Source organism: Papaver somniferum, chromosome 11 (assembly GCF_003573695.1).
Source record: "Papaver somniferum cultivar HN1 chromosome 11, ASM357369v1, whole genome shotgun sequence".
Lineage (NCBI taxonomy): Eukaryota > Viridiplantae > Streptophyta > Magnoliopsida > Ranunculales > Papaveraceae > Papaver > Papaver somniferum.
This window is the reverse complement of record NC_039368.1, coordinates 9542399-9555876: the sequence shown is the minus strand read 5'-3', so window position 1 is coordinate 9555876 and position 13478 is coordinate 9542399.

Below are 13478 nucleotides of genomic sequence, written 5' to 3'. Positions count from 1 at the left end.
AGAAATAAAAATGTCACAAATCATCTTGAAGCAATGGTGAGAAACTTATTGAAAACTATAAAATATCTTATGTGCATAATACCAGTGTAATTTAAAATCTCTTTTTTTTTTATCTAAATATAATTTAAAATTAAGTTTTCAAAAAGAAAGAAAATCATCATTATGTTACGTTTGAAAGTTAAAAATTAATTATTATTTTTAACTTCGAGTTTCGACCTGTTCTTGCACTTTTCACCCGACTAAATCGTGCACACTTGCAGCATATACAATTTTAAAATCATCACGTCTTTCATCCAATATCCATATCTTGACAACCACTTACTAAAATAAATGAAACTGAATTCGAAAAACTATTTTTATCAAATTCCTGCATCTACTTTGATTGCAATCGTATATTTTTCCAGATTGCAAAACAATTTTGAAAGTACGCAAATATCAAAAATAGAAAAGAAACTATAAAACTTCACTTGTTATATCATAATAATTTTTTATGTTTATAGATTTTCTTTTCCTTGTTTTACATTGACAATAATTAACATTTATTCCTCATTTCTTATTAATTTGTTGTGTCAAATTTAGGGTTTTCATTTTTCTTTTAAAGTTTTTAATAGTTTGGAATTGGGGGTTTGTTTTGGTATTTCAAATTAGGGTCTGAGAATTAGTAAGTTGATTTTGGGCTCTTCAACTGTGATGGTGATTCTTGAGTTGCAATTTTTTTTTTGTCTTAATTTTGGTGAAGTTCTCATAGTCATTTTTTGGTTTAAATCTTATTTATTTATGGAAGTTCCTTATCTATTTTTCATTTCTGATAGATTTTTAAGAATTAGTTTTTTGTTAATTGTTGTTTTGTGCAATGATTTTGTCTTGTTAGTGTTTTTAGGTTTTTTTTTTCAACTTTTTTTCTTATGTTTCTTTTATGAAATACCGACTGCCTAAGGAAGACAACAAGGATTTAGGGTCAAAGAGTTATTTTTGTTTTCCGAATTAAATTTATAATTCAATAGCCTAAAATGGTTTTCATGTACAATTTTTATCTTTCCCTTTTAGGGATATAAGTAATACAGTTAGGCGTTTGTCAAAATGTCTCTGAGAATATGAGGCTTTTATTTTTCTTGTGACCGGATGATTCCATCTATAAGCTAGCTTCGAACCATTACTGTAATTGGTAGATTTTTTAGTGATGTCATGGATAGATCAACTTAATAGGTCTCATTTTTTAGTGATGCACAGAGTTATTTTGAAATTTTTTTGGTTGGGATGCAATCTTCCCTTAACTTTCTGTAATTTTTTTGTTTCTTTGTAACCTTGTTTTCTAACTTTCTTCATTTCAATAGATAATATTGTTTTGTAATTCGATAGTGGTAAATAGTCATGTTTCATTTATGTCCTTGTTTTGAGCTTTGGTTGTTTGTAAACTTGTGAAGTATTGCTTATTCTATTTTATTTTATTTTGCTATTTTTTCTCGTTTTATTTGTTTTTCATGAGTTTAAGGGTCCATGGTGCTTAATCTTTTGGTCATATGAGTTGATTCATGTATGTTGGTGCTCTACCTTACTGATGCTAAATTTAACTTGTGTTTAGGTTGATTAAAAAAGTATACCAAAAGTAATCCAACTCATGAAAAAAATCATATGTACAAATAAAAGTATTATGTATCATGAAAGAAAAAAGAAAAGACATATCATAAGACACTATGTTTTTAACATATGAATACATTTTTACAGAATATGAATATAATATCAAGTTTTATAACCACTTTTAAAAAAAAATTGTAATACTTTATATCAACATATATCAACTACGAAATCCTTGGAGAAAATATTCCCCATATTTGCTCCGATCTCATTCCTTTCACCTAGTCTTCATCTTTGAATCATCATAGCGATTACTAGCATATAAAATTGTAAATCACCATCTCTGGAACATGAACTAATTTCTCTCCATATACTTCAACGGACTATTAAAACAATAATAAGTTTTTCTTCTTAATAACCCTAATTAGATTTGAATGGGAGAAGAAGATTTGAGAGGTTGTGGTGGTATTTGCTGACACATAAAATGAGGTTTAACAATGGTGTTTTGGGGTGAGTTTTATGTCAATTGGTGGATGAAAACTTTGAAAAGAAAGGATCGAAGGGTTTACTGCCGATTGATGTTAGCTGCGAATGATGGAAGCAAGATGACTCTAGATGACGGTAAATGGAGTTTGGGGAATGTTTTGCATGGGATGTCTGGTCGAATAGGAAGATCTTAGAGTGAATAGAGATGGCAATAAACTTTCTTACAAGAGATGAATATGCTGATGGTATGCTGCACTTTCTATTGACTTAGGTGCTTTATCTCTAAATAAATCAATTCTAATAGGAACTGTGCTTGAGGAACAAAAGACCCGATCGACGAGTTAGCTTCGGTATGGATGATTTATATAGTGAAATTTGGTTTCGATTGGGAAATGAAGTAGTGGCATCGACTAATTCATATGACAAGCTCTTGGTATTTCAGTTATAATTTTACTGAAAAAGCGGGAGTCTAATAATCACACCCAATATTTCGCTTAGAAATCTGTATGGATTAACTCCAATATACTTTCAAGAGAATCAACTAGACAGTCAGACTCAATCTTAAAAAAATTATATCAAAGAGTTGTATCTCAATTTTTCAATTCAATCTACAATCAAACAAATAGGAATTTACTAGCCCGATTGAATATAAAAAATAACTTGGATGGTATCAAAAACCAATATCCAAGTGTCAATCAATTTAATCAACAACCAAAGGTTGGATTCACAATTGATTGAACTTACGCACAACCTGTGATATTTCAATTATATAAACAAATATAATGCGGAAAATAAATAACATGACACCAGAAGTTTTGTTAACGAGGAAACCGCAAATGCTAAAAAACCCCGGGACCTAGTCCGGATTTGAAAACCACGTTGTATTAAGCCGCTATAGACACTAGCCTACACCAAGTTAACTTCGGATTGGAATGTAGTTGATCCCTAACCAATCTTACACTGATCAAGGTACAATTGCGTTCTTTACGTCTCTGTATCCTAACGGGACTCTACGCACTTGATTCCCTTAGCTGATCTCACCCACAACTAAGAGTTTCCACGACCCAAAGTCGAAGATTTGATAAACCAATCTGTCTCATATAGAAAACTATATTGAATAGACAAATCTGTCTCCGACGGATAAACCTATGAATTTTGTTCCGTCTTTTGATAAATCAAGGTGAACAGGAACCAATTGATATACCAGACTTATATTCCCGGAGAACAACCTAGAAATATCAATCACCTCACGATAATCTTAATCGTATGGTAGCGAAACAAGATATTATGGAATCACAAATGATGAGACAAAGATGTTTGTCACTACTTTTTATCTTGCCTATCGGAGATTAAATATCGATTAAATCTTAGAAAAGATAGTACTCAATCACGATAGAAAACAACAAGATCAGAACATGCAACTACAGAGAAAATAGTTGGGTCTGGCTCCACAATCCAAATGAAGTCTTCAAATCGTTAACCTACATGGTTTTGGAAAAACCTAAGGTTAAAGGAGAATCAACTCTAGCAGCAACTAGTATCACACAAGAGGTGTGGGGATTAGGTTTCCCAGTTGCTAGATTTATCCCTTATATAGTATTCAAATCAGGGTTTGCAATCAATGCTACCTTGGTAAAATAGCATTCAATATTTATCGTTAGATGAAAACCTGATTAGACTCAAGCTAATATCTTTCAACCGTTAGATCGAACTTAGCTTGTTACACACAAAATGAAAAGTGACTTTATTTAGATATGAGTAACCGTACCTAAACGTGTACACCTTTGTTGGCTCAACAATAGTTAACCGAAGTTAGCCATATGAACACTTTCATATCAACCTCATTTATCTTAACCATAACTAGTTCAAATAAGTCGAATGAAACTAGTTTTAGAGTTGTTCAATTGTTTATATTATCATAGAAGTATACAAGACACATTAGAATCAAAATTGATTTTGATTTACTCGAATCAAGTCATGAACATTATATCCACGGGTTGCAAAATATTGCATTCCTTATTATATAAATGTATTAGTTCATGCACAAACCGATTTTAGAAGATAATCCACTCAAGTATGCAAATGGGTACGCATACCTTAGTGGCCGGACCAAGTTTGGGTTCGCCAGTATGCGAACAGGTACGCATACCACCAAACTCAGTAAAGTCCCGGAACTTGAACCTCACACCAGTACGCGTACCGATATGCGTACTGAGTTTCCGGACCTCAACTAAACCAATCAGTACGCATACGGGTATGCATACCATGGTTCCCAGACTTGGATTACACATATGCAAGTACGCATACTGTGGTTATATCCAATTGTTCTAAACTCTCATTTCAACCATTGAAACTAGGGGTGTCAACGGGTCCGGGTCCTCCCGGGTATCACTAGACCCGGACACTACTTATAAAGGTCGGGTCCGGTTCCTAACGGTTCCGGGTCCGGCTCCTAAATTTGTGGACCAAGAACCGGACCCGTTTAAATACCCGGGTACCCGTCGGTTCCGGGTACCCATTGGGTCTAAAGAAAACTATTTAAAAAATCTCAAAAACTTAATATATTTCTCTTTTTAGCTTGGATTTAAGTAATTTTTATAAAAAATTATTATTATTTCTTATGAATGTACTAAATAAAGATTAAATGTAAGAGAAAAAATTTAAATGAGTAAAATATCAAAGCTAAAACTAGAAAAAATACTTATAATTTTGCTAAAAACATGAATAAAAGAATGAATAAACGGATACCCGCGGGTACCCAATGGGTATTACCCGTTTGGACCCGTTTAAATTCGGGTCCAATCGGGTAATTACCCGCCGGGTCCTAAGTAGCTAATGGGTCCAACTTTAGGACCCGGAACCGGACCCTAATATACCGGGTCCGGTTCCGGATCCGGGTAATGGGTACCCATTGACAGCCCTAATTGAAACATTCTCGGAAGACGACAATAGCTGTCTCACACAAACTATTAGCTTCAAAGCAATTTTCAAGTGATCGAATGATCAATATGAAACATTCCGAGTCTACATCAAATGACTGTCTCACACAAATCATGTAATATGTTACCAGGCAATTTTCACATGATCATCTTTTGACTTTCGTCAAGAATATAAGATGAACTTGGTTAAAGCGAAAGCTTACCAACATATATTTCGAGAAATATGTAAGCGAGTTAAAGTCAACTCGAAATATCAAATGTGCATAAATGAAGTCTATATAGATATACGACTTTTGTCTCAAAATAGTAGATAAAGTAGATAGACTTTTGAGTGATATATGAGTTCAAGTCTCCACATACCTTTTGTTGATGAAGTTCCATAAGCTCCTCTTAGTAGTTGTTCATCTTCAATCGATTAACGTCGTGAAGTCTAAAGCTCAACTACAGTTTCTATCCTAATTTTATTCTTAGCTATTAGTAGAATAGAAATCAAGACTTATAGTTTTTGCTACTAAACTTGACAAACAAGCTTGAGATAGCAACGCTTGCGAGTTCGACCGAGCAGTGCTCTAACAATCTCCCCCGACAAAACTATGAATACATATGGAATACAAAATAAATAAACTTTGTATCTCTCGCTCCAAATGCTTGATTTCCTTGGTTCTTCAACATTACTCGAAATCTTTGTCACTTCCAAGTACTCCAGTGATTCTGAAAGTGTTCAACTCAGCATCATAGTTGTTGCAGATCCGTAGCAATAACAATGAGAAAACAATAGCTTTCAATTATTGTTATACAGTGTCGTAGTATTATTGCACATCATCATAGTCCACAACTTTGACAACAATACTATGGTGATATGTATCACTCCCCCTTAGTAAATACTTCATCTCACATGAAAATCACTCCTCTTACATAATGATCCGTAGACAATATGTATTTGTAGTGTGAACTACACATAATTCTCCCCTTTTTGTCAATATAAATTGTCAAAGGTACGAAAACTAGTGGGATCATAATGAAATTTCCATAGAGATACTTCATGACCAAAAGAGAACATATCAATTTTGTTTCGATGATTTCACATAGACGAAACTAGTGTATTCATCAAGGAGTTTATAAAGATACAAGAAAACTCCTACAATATTCCACAGCCGCACTCCCCACAAAGATTTGGCAATTAATCACAAGTTCAAATAAGAACTCTCCCCCATAAAATATCACTCCCGAAAGAACAACAAGAGCGACCTACTTTCACAAGAAAAAAAAGATTTATTTAGACATTAACAAATCACGTGAAACATGAATTTTTATCCAAGATACTCAATTAAATTAACCACAAGAGAATCCATAATTAATTTAATCGGAAATGCTCACATAAGAGAACTTACGGAGCCGCGCAGTACTTACACAAAGATGTGGATAAAAGAAAGACATGTAATAGACAAGAAAGACCGATACTGCGGAATATTCAAAGAATAATTCTATTTTTTATCAATATTTTCATAGAGACATGTAATAGACTTAATCTTTGTGGACAAAAGTTCATCCTATCTTCCATCAATATTTGCATAATGATATAATTGGGTTTAATTTTGTGTAAATATGGGACAATCATAGTTCACGGACGCAAACACACATATCCCATAACAAGTTGCAATATATAAAACGATAAAGATTAATACTGCAAAATCATATTCCAAATAAACTTTAGAATTTATATGAATAAATCTAAAAAAAACATTGCAAGATGAAATTTGTTGGAAATATCTATGTGTACTCACAATAATTGATATTCCAAACCCTAGTTATCCTTCTTAAAACGCAAGAATAAATTCTCATAAGAAGTTTCCTAGATAAAATAAATTTAAGCAAAAACCGAAAAACATTTCACTTACTTTGAAGACTCTTCTCATATTCCCTATGGTCATCAAGTTCATCTTCGATTAAATCAATAATGGATTCAAGATTATCAATCTTGTCTTCAAGTCATTTGATGGAGGATTCTAGTTCACTTTTCAACGCCCGTACTTGCTCCAAGACAAGATTCATGGTTAATGAGAGTTTATCAAAATGAGAACCAGAAGGATTTCCATCAGAGGATGAATCACGTTTATCTTGAGACATCTCATTATCAGTAGAACCAAAATGAACTTTCTTAGAGGGTAAGAGAACAGTCCATAGATCATCCTCTTTACTTGAAAGACTTGAAGAGGACATGATAGAGAATGGTAAATGAAATGCTTGCTTAAGGGAAATAAATCTCTATAAAAAAGAAGAAGAGATGAGATAAATTCCCAAAAAGACCTTTGACAAAAACCCTAACAGAAGCTTAAAAGAGATAGGAAAAACCTCAAAGTGTTCAAAAACGGTTTAGCTTAATAACCAAAGTTAGAGCAATTTAGGGAGACACACGAACAAGTCAACATAAATATTTTCACATCCCTCTTGGAGATTATTGTTCTTGTCCAAGGGAAAATAGACAAGAACAACCTTCAAAGCTTACAAAGAGTTATTTCTCCTACCTAAAGAAGGATCGGGAGGTTTCACAAGAGATGAGAATGATTTTGTTAAACCTTGTTTTATATTCCTCTTTGTTGAGTAAGAATCCGAAGATGATATTTTTCTTCCCTTTATTTTTCTGAACAAAATGTTCATTGATTTTTGCATACTATGAATGGTTCTGAAAATGTCTTTAGAAAATAACATGGATTTCTTATGAGATTTCTTTTTCTCTTATGAAAACGTGATTTAGAAGAATTTTTTTTTAAGAACCTTTGTGAAATCCGTTTCTGGGTAATCATGATTTTTAGTCAAGGTATACTCACGATTTTCTGTGAAGTTAACCATGTCTTTGTTATCATGAGAGAGATTGGAACATGACAAGAATAAAAGAGTAATATGCTGATTTAGTTTGCTAGAACTTATTGAAGAGTATCGATCTTTCTCTTTAACATCACAATTGCGAAAAGTCGCATTTTCTTATCTTAATGTTTTCAGTTGATATTCCAGTTTTTCAATCTTTTTAATACATACTTCTTTTCCAGTTGAAATTTTCTCTTAATCAAGTAGAGATGTTCGATGAAGAGACCGAATTTTTCTTCTGGAAAAGTTTGATTGTTTATCATGGAATAATCAGAGCTGTTGGAAGAACAAGAGTGATTATCAGCAAAATAAGTGAGAGAACTTTCACAAACTTCTTCCTCCGGACAGTAGTCAAGAGTTGACATCCATGCTTTGGTTATCTCACTCGTATCCTTATCAGGAATACCAGAGATGTGATGATCACATTTGTAGCACATGGAAAAAGTTCCATTATCATAGTTTTTGTGAACTTTCTTATCCATTTCATTGATTGAGGAAGATTTTTTCGAGACTTCTCCTAAGAGTTTTCTTTAACAGTTGTACACACAATGAAAGAGTATAATTAAAGCAATTCTCATCATTTAGATCAATCAGTTTTGGACACAGAGAACTTACATCAGAAGTAGCAACGTAGTTGCAACTCATTTGAAGTTTTTCTCTTTACTAAGTTCAAGATCAAAAATATTTAGCTATCCTACCAGAGAATTTCTGGACAGAGTACAAAGGTTATTTCCTTCAACGATGACATATTTCTTAGAATCGTATTTGGCTGGAAACGATCTGAGAACTTTCATCACAATGTCCTTTTCATGAATAGTCTTACCCAATGAATAAGACGCATTTACAGTTTCAGACGCTTTGTGATTAAATTCATCAAATGAATCTTCATCATCCATACAAAGGTTTTCCCAATAAGAATTTAGGTTTTGAAGCCTAGCTTCCTTTTCCGAGGTATTCCCTTCGAATACAATTTCTAAGGTATCCCACGCATCTTTAGACCGAGCGCACATAGTCACATGGTGCTGAAGATTTGGGATAATGGCATGTAAGATAGCATTTAAATCGTCAGAATTTTTCTTTACATCGAGAACTTCGTTAGGTTCATATCTACCAATATCCTTCGCAATAGAGACACACCGTCTACTGTAACCATTGGAGGATCATAGCCATTAACAACATAAAACAATGTTTGAAAATCACGCGCTTGAAGAAAGGAACACATAACAATTTTTCACCATGAGTAATTTGAGTCATCGAAGACTGGTGGTGCGCTTATAGAGATAACACCTATGTCCAAAGAGTCAGGTCGCTACAAACACAGACTTGTAAGGTCTTAAACGTGTTTGCCTGCTCTAATACCGATTGAAAAAGCGGGGGTCTAACAACCACACCCAAAATTTCACTTAGCAATCTTTATGGACTAACTCCAAATATACTTTCAAGAGAATCAACTAGACAGTCAGATTCAATTTTAAGAAAAGTATATCAAAGAGTTGTATCTCAATTTCTCAATTAAATCCGCAATCAAAAAGATAGGAATTCGCGAGCCCGATTGAGTATAATAAATAACTTAGATGGTATCAAAAACCAATATCCAAGTGTCAATCAATTTAATCAACAACCAAAGGTTGGATTCACAATTGATTGAACTTACGCACAACCTGTGATATTTCAATTATGTAAACAAATATAATGCGGAAAAGAAATAACATAGACACCAGAAGTTTTGTTAACGAGGAAACCGCAAATGAAGAAAAACCCCGGGACCTAGTCCAAATTTGAACACCACACTGTATTCAGCCGCTACAGACTCTAGCCTACTCCAGGTTAACTTCGGACTGAAATGTGGTTGAGCCCTAACCAATCTCACACTGATCAAGGTACAGTTGTGTTCCTTACGTCTCTGAATCCCAGCAGGACTATACGCACTTGATTCCTTTAGCTGATCTCACCCACAACTAAGAGTTGCTACGACCCAAAGTCGAAGGCTTGATAAACCAATTTGTCTCACACAGAAAAGTTAAAGTTTATTGAATATATAAATCTGTCTCCTACAGATAAACCTACGAGTTTTGTTCCGTCTTTTGATAAATCAAGGTGAACAGGAACCAATTGATATACCGAACTTATATTCACAAAGAACAACCTAAAAATATCAAAATAACTCACTATAATCTTAATCGTATGATAGTGAAACAAGATATTGTGGAATCACAAACGATGAGACAAAGATGTTTGTCATTACTTTTTATCTTGCCTATCGAAGATTAAATCTCGAGCAAACCTTAGAGAAGATAGTACTCAATCACGATAGAAAACAACAAGATCAGAATATGCAACTACAGAGAAAATAGTTGGGTCTGACTTCACAATCTCAATGAAGTCTTCAAGTTGTTAACCTATAGGGTTTTGGAAAAACCTAAGGTTAAAGGAGAATCGACTCTAGTCGCAAATACTATCACACATGAGGTGTGGGTATTAGGTTTCCCATTTGCTAGAGTTCTCCCTTATATAGTCTTCAAATCAGGGTTTGCAATCAATGCTACCTTGGTAACAAAGCATTAGATATTCACCATTAGATGAAAACCTGATTAGACTCAAGCTAATATCTTTCAAACATTAGATCGAACTTATCTTGTTACACACAAATGAAAAGTGACTTTATTTAGATATGAGTAACCATACCTAAACGCATATACCTTTATTGGCTCAACAATACTTAAGCGAAGTTAGCCATATGAACACTTTCATATCAACCTCATTCATCTAAACCATAACTAGTTCAAATGACTCAAATGAAACTAGTTTTAGAGTTGTTCAATTGTTTATATTCTCATAGAAGTATAAAGACACAATTGAAGCAAAATCGATTTTGATTCACTCGAATCAAGTCATGAACATTATAGCCACGGTTTGCAAAAGATTGTATTCCTTATTATATGAATGTATTAGTTCTTGAACAAACCTATTTTAGAACATAATCCACTCAAGTATGCAAATGGGTACGCATACATTAGTGGTCGGACTAAGTTTGGGTTCACCAGTATACGAACGGGTATGCATACCACCAAACTCAGTAAAGTCCCGGAACTTGAACCTCACGCCAGTACGCGTACCGGTATGCATACTTAGTTCCCGGACCTCAACTAAACCAATCAGTACGCATATGGGTATGCATACCATGGTTCCCGGACTTGGATTACACATATGCAAGTACGCATAATATGCTTATATCCAATTGTTCAAAACTCTCATTTCGACCACTGAAACATTATCGCAAGACGACAATAGCTGTCTCACATAAACTATTAGCTTCAAAGCAATTTTTAAGTGATAGAATGATCAATACGAAATATTCCGAGTCTATGTCAAATGAAGTCTCACACAAATCATGTAAGATGTTACCAGGCGATTTTCATGTGATCATCTTTTGACTTTCGTCAAGAATATAAGATGAACTTGGTTAAAGCGAAATCGTACCAACACATATTTCGAGAAATATGTAAGCGAGTTAAACTCAGCTCGAAATATTAAATGTGCATAATTGAAGTCTATATATCTATACGACTTTTTTCTGTCTCAAAATAGGAGATATAGTATATAGACTTTTGAGTGATAGATGAGTTCAAGTCTCCACATACCTTTTTTTGATGAAGTTCCACAAGATCCCCTTAGTAGTTCTTCGTTTTCAATCGATGAACGTCGTGAAGTCTAAAGCTCAACTATGCTTTCTATCCTAATCCTAGACTTAGCTATAAGTAGACTGGAAATCAAGACTTATAGTTTTGGAAACTAAACTTGACAAACAAGCTTGAGATAACAACACTTGCGAGTTAGACCGAGCAGTGCTCTAACATTTACAACCACATTAATTAATTATGATGATCCTCGGCATGATTGATCCAATTGAGGGTAATTGGTTAACTTGTACAATCAGTGATGATCATATTAAGAAGACAAGGAAATTGAGATGTTTGGGTTGATAATGGTTGAGCTAATGGTGCTAATATGATGCTAACAAAATCAGTTGAGCTAATGGATCGCACGTCAATCCAATTGAACAAAATAATCTAAACTGTTTGGGTTAATAATGGCTGAGCTAATGGTGCTAATATGATGTTTGCATCTCGAGATGCTTTTATTCAAATCTTAAAAGTCTTTTGTTCGAGATGCTTTTATTCAAATCATAATAGTCTTTTGTTCGAGATGCTTTTATTTATATATATCAAAGAGTTTAGATTTTGTTATCAGCACTTTATGTAATTATGATTCTTAAAATCGAAAATATAGGTTTGATGAATCAATTAGGTTGTAATATTATTAGCTAAAAAGGTGATTAGGTTGGGGCTTTATAATTCTTAACTAATTATAATTTATAGTTAGGTTTGCAAGCCAAACAAATCCCAACCAAAAATAAAAATCGTAGAAAGCACTTTGTCTTCCTCCAACGACTCACTATTTCATGTTCGTAATCAAGAAAGCAGTATGACAAAATCAAGCTACAAATTGACTTTAACATCCTTAGATACAACCTCTTAGCAAGGTTGGTGTCGTGTACCGTGTATGAGAGGGGACTGCCCCATATCCTGTTAGTGTCAGTATTTAGTATAAGTAGTTGGTGGTAGTAGTTAACTTAAGAGTGGGTGTGTTTATCAATTGTATTGAGTGGGTTAGATATAAACATTTGTTGGCATCGTAGCCGTTGGATCTTTGAGTAAGAGTCGAGCTTTATAAGCTCTAGTACTGTAATAGTTGGGTTAAGCAATTATTAATCGAATTAGAACTTTGTTCTTCTTAGACTGTGTTCTTTGAACTCAGAGGCTTGATTCTCACGAATCAAGAGAGGTTTATCCTCAATCTATCCACCCAACCTTGTCATTGTACTTAGGTACATGACAATTGGTATCTAGAGCCGTTTCGATCCATACCCTAATCATGGTTTATGAAATGGATTTTCAGAACGAAAAATGGGTAGAAATGAAAGGGAAAATTGTTCCTATAATGAAGTTGGAATCCATAGCCAGGGAGTAATTAGATACTTGTAGGACGTGGTACAAGATTTGCTTGAAATCGAGTAGTGATTGTCCGACTCGAGCTTATTGGCTTTCAAGGAGGATAAAATGGTTAGACATGGCAGAGAAGAAGTTGGAACATATCTTGTTCCTTAGGGATTCTGCTCCATCTCTTCCATATCCTTGCAGAGTGAAAGTTCCTTCCACAACTGTTGATGAATTTTCAGAATTGGAGTTGATTCCCTCTTTTTTCTTTGAAGAAGTTTCAACTGTGGTTAACTCAATTCATTCAGCTGTCGATGAAGAAAATAATTCTCTCAATTTAGGGTTAATTCCCTGATTTTTCTTTCATGAGAAGAATGATTTGTCAGTGGATCAGAGTTTTCCGTATGAGAAAGTGATGAAAACTGATGTTATTGAAGTCAGTAATTCAAGTGAATTCCAAATCTGGGAAGTGCAGCAGGTCACAAACAATGACGTGAATGATCTCCGAGTGAGAAATTGGGTCCAAATTTTTCCAGAGGCCTATGAAAAAGTTCAATGTTTGACCAAGTTACTCTTTCTCTACAGCAAATTTCTAGGAATGGCTTGTTTTCACTTT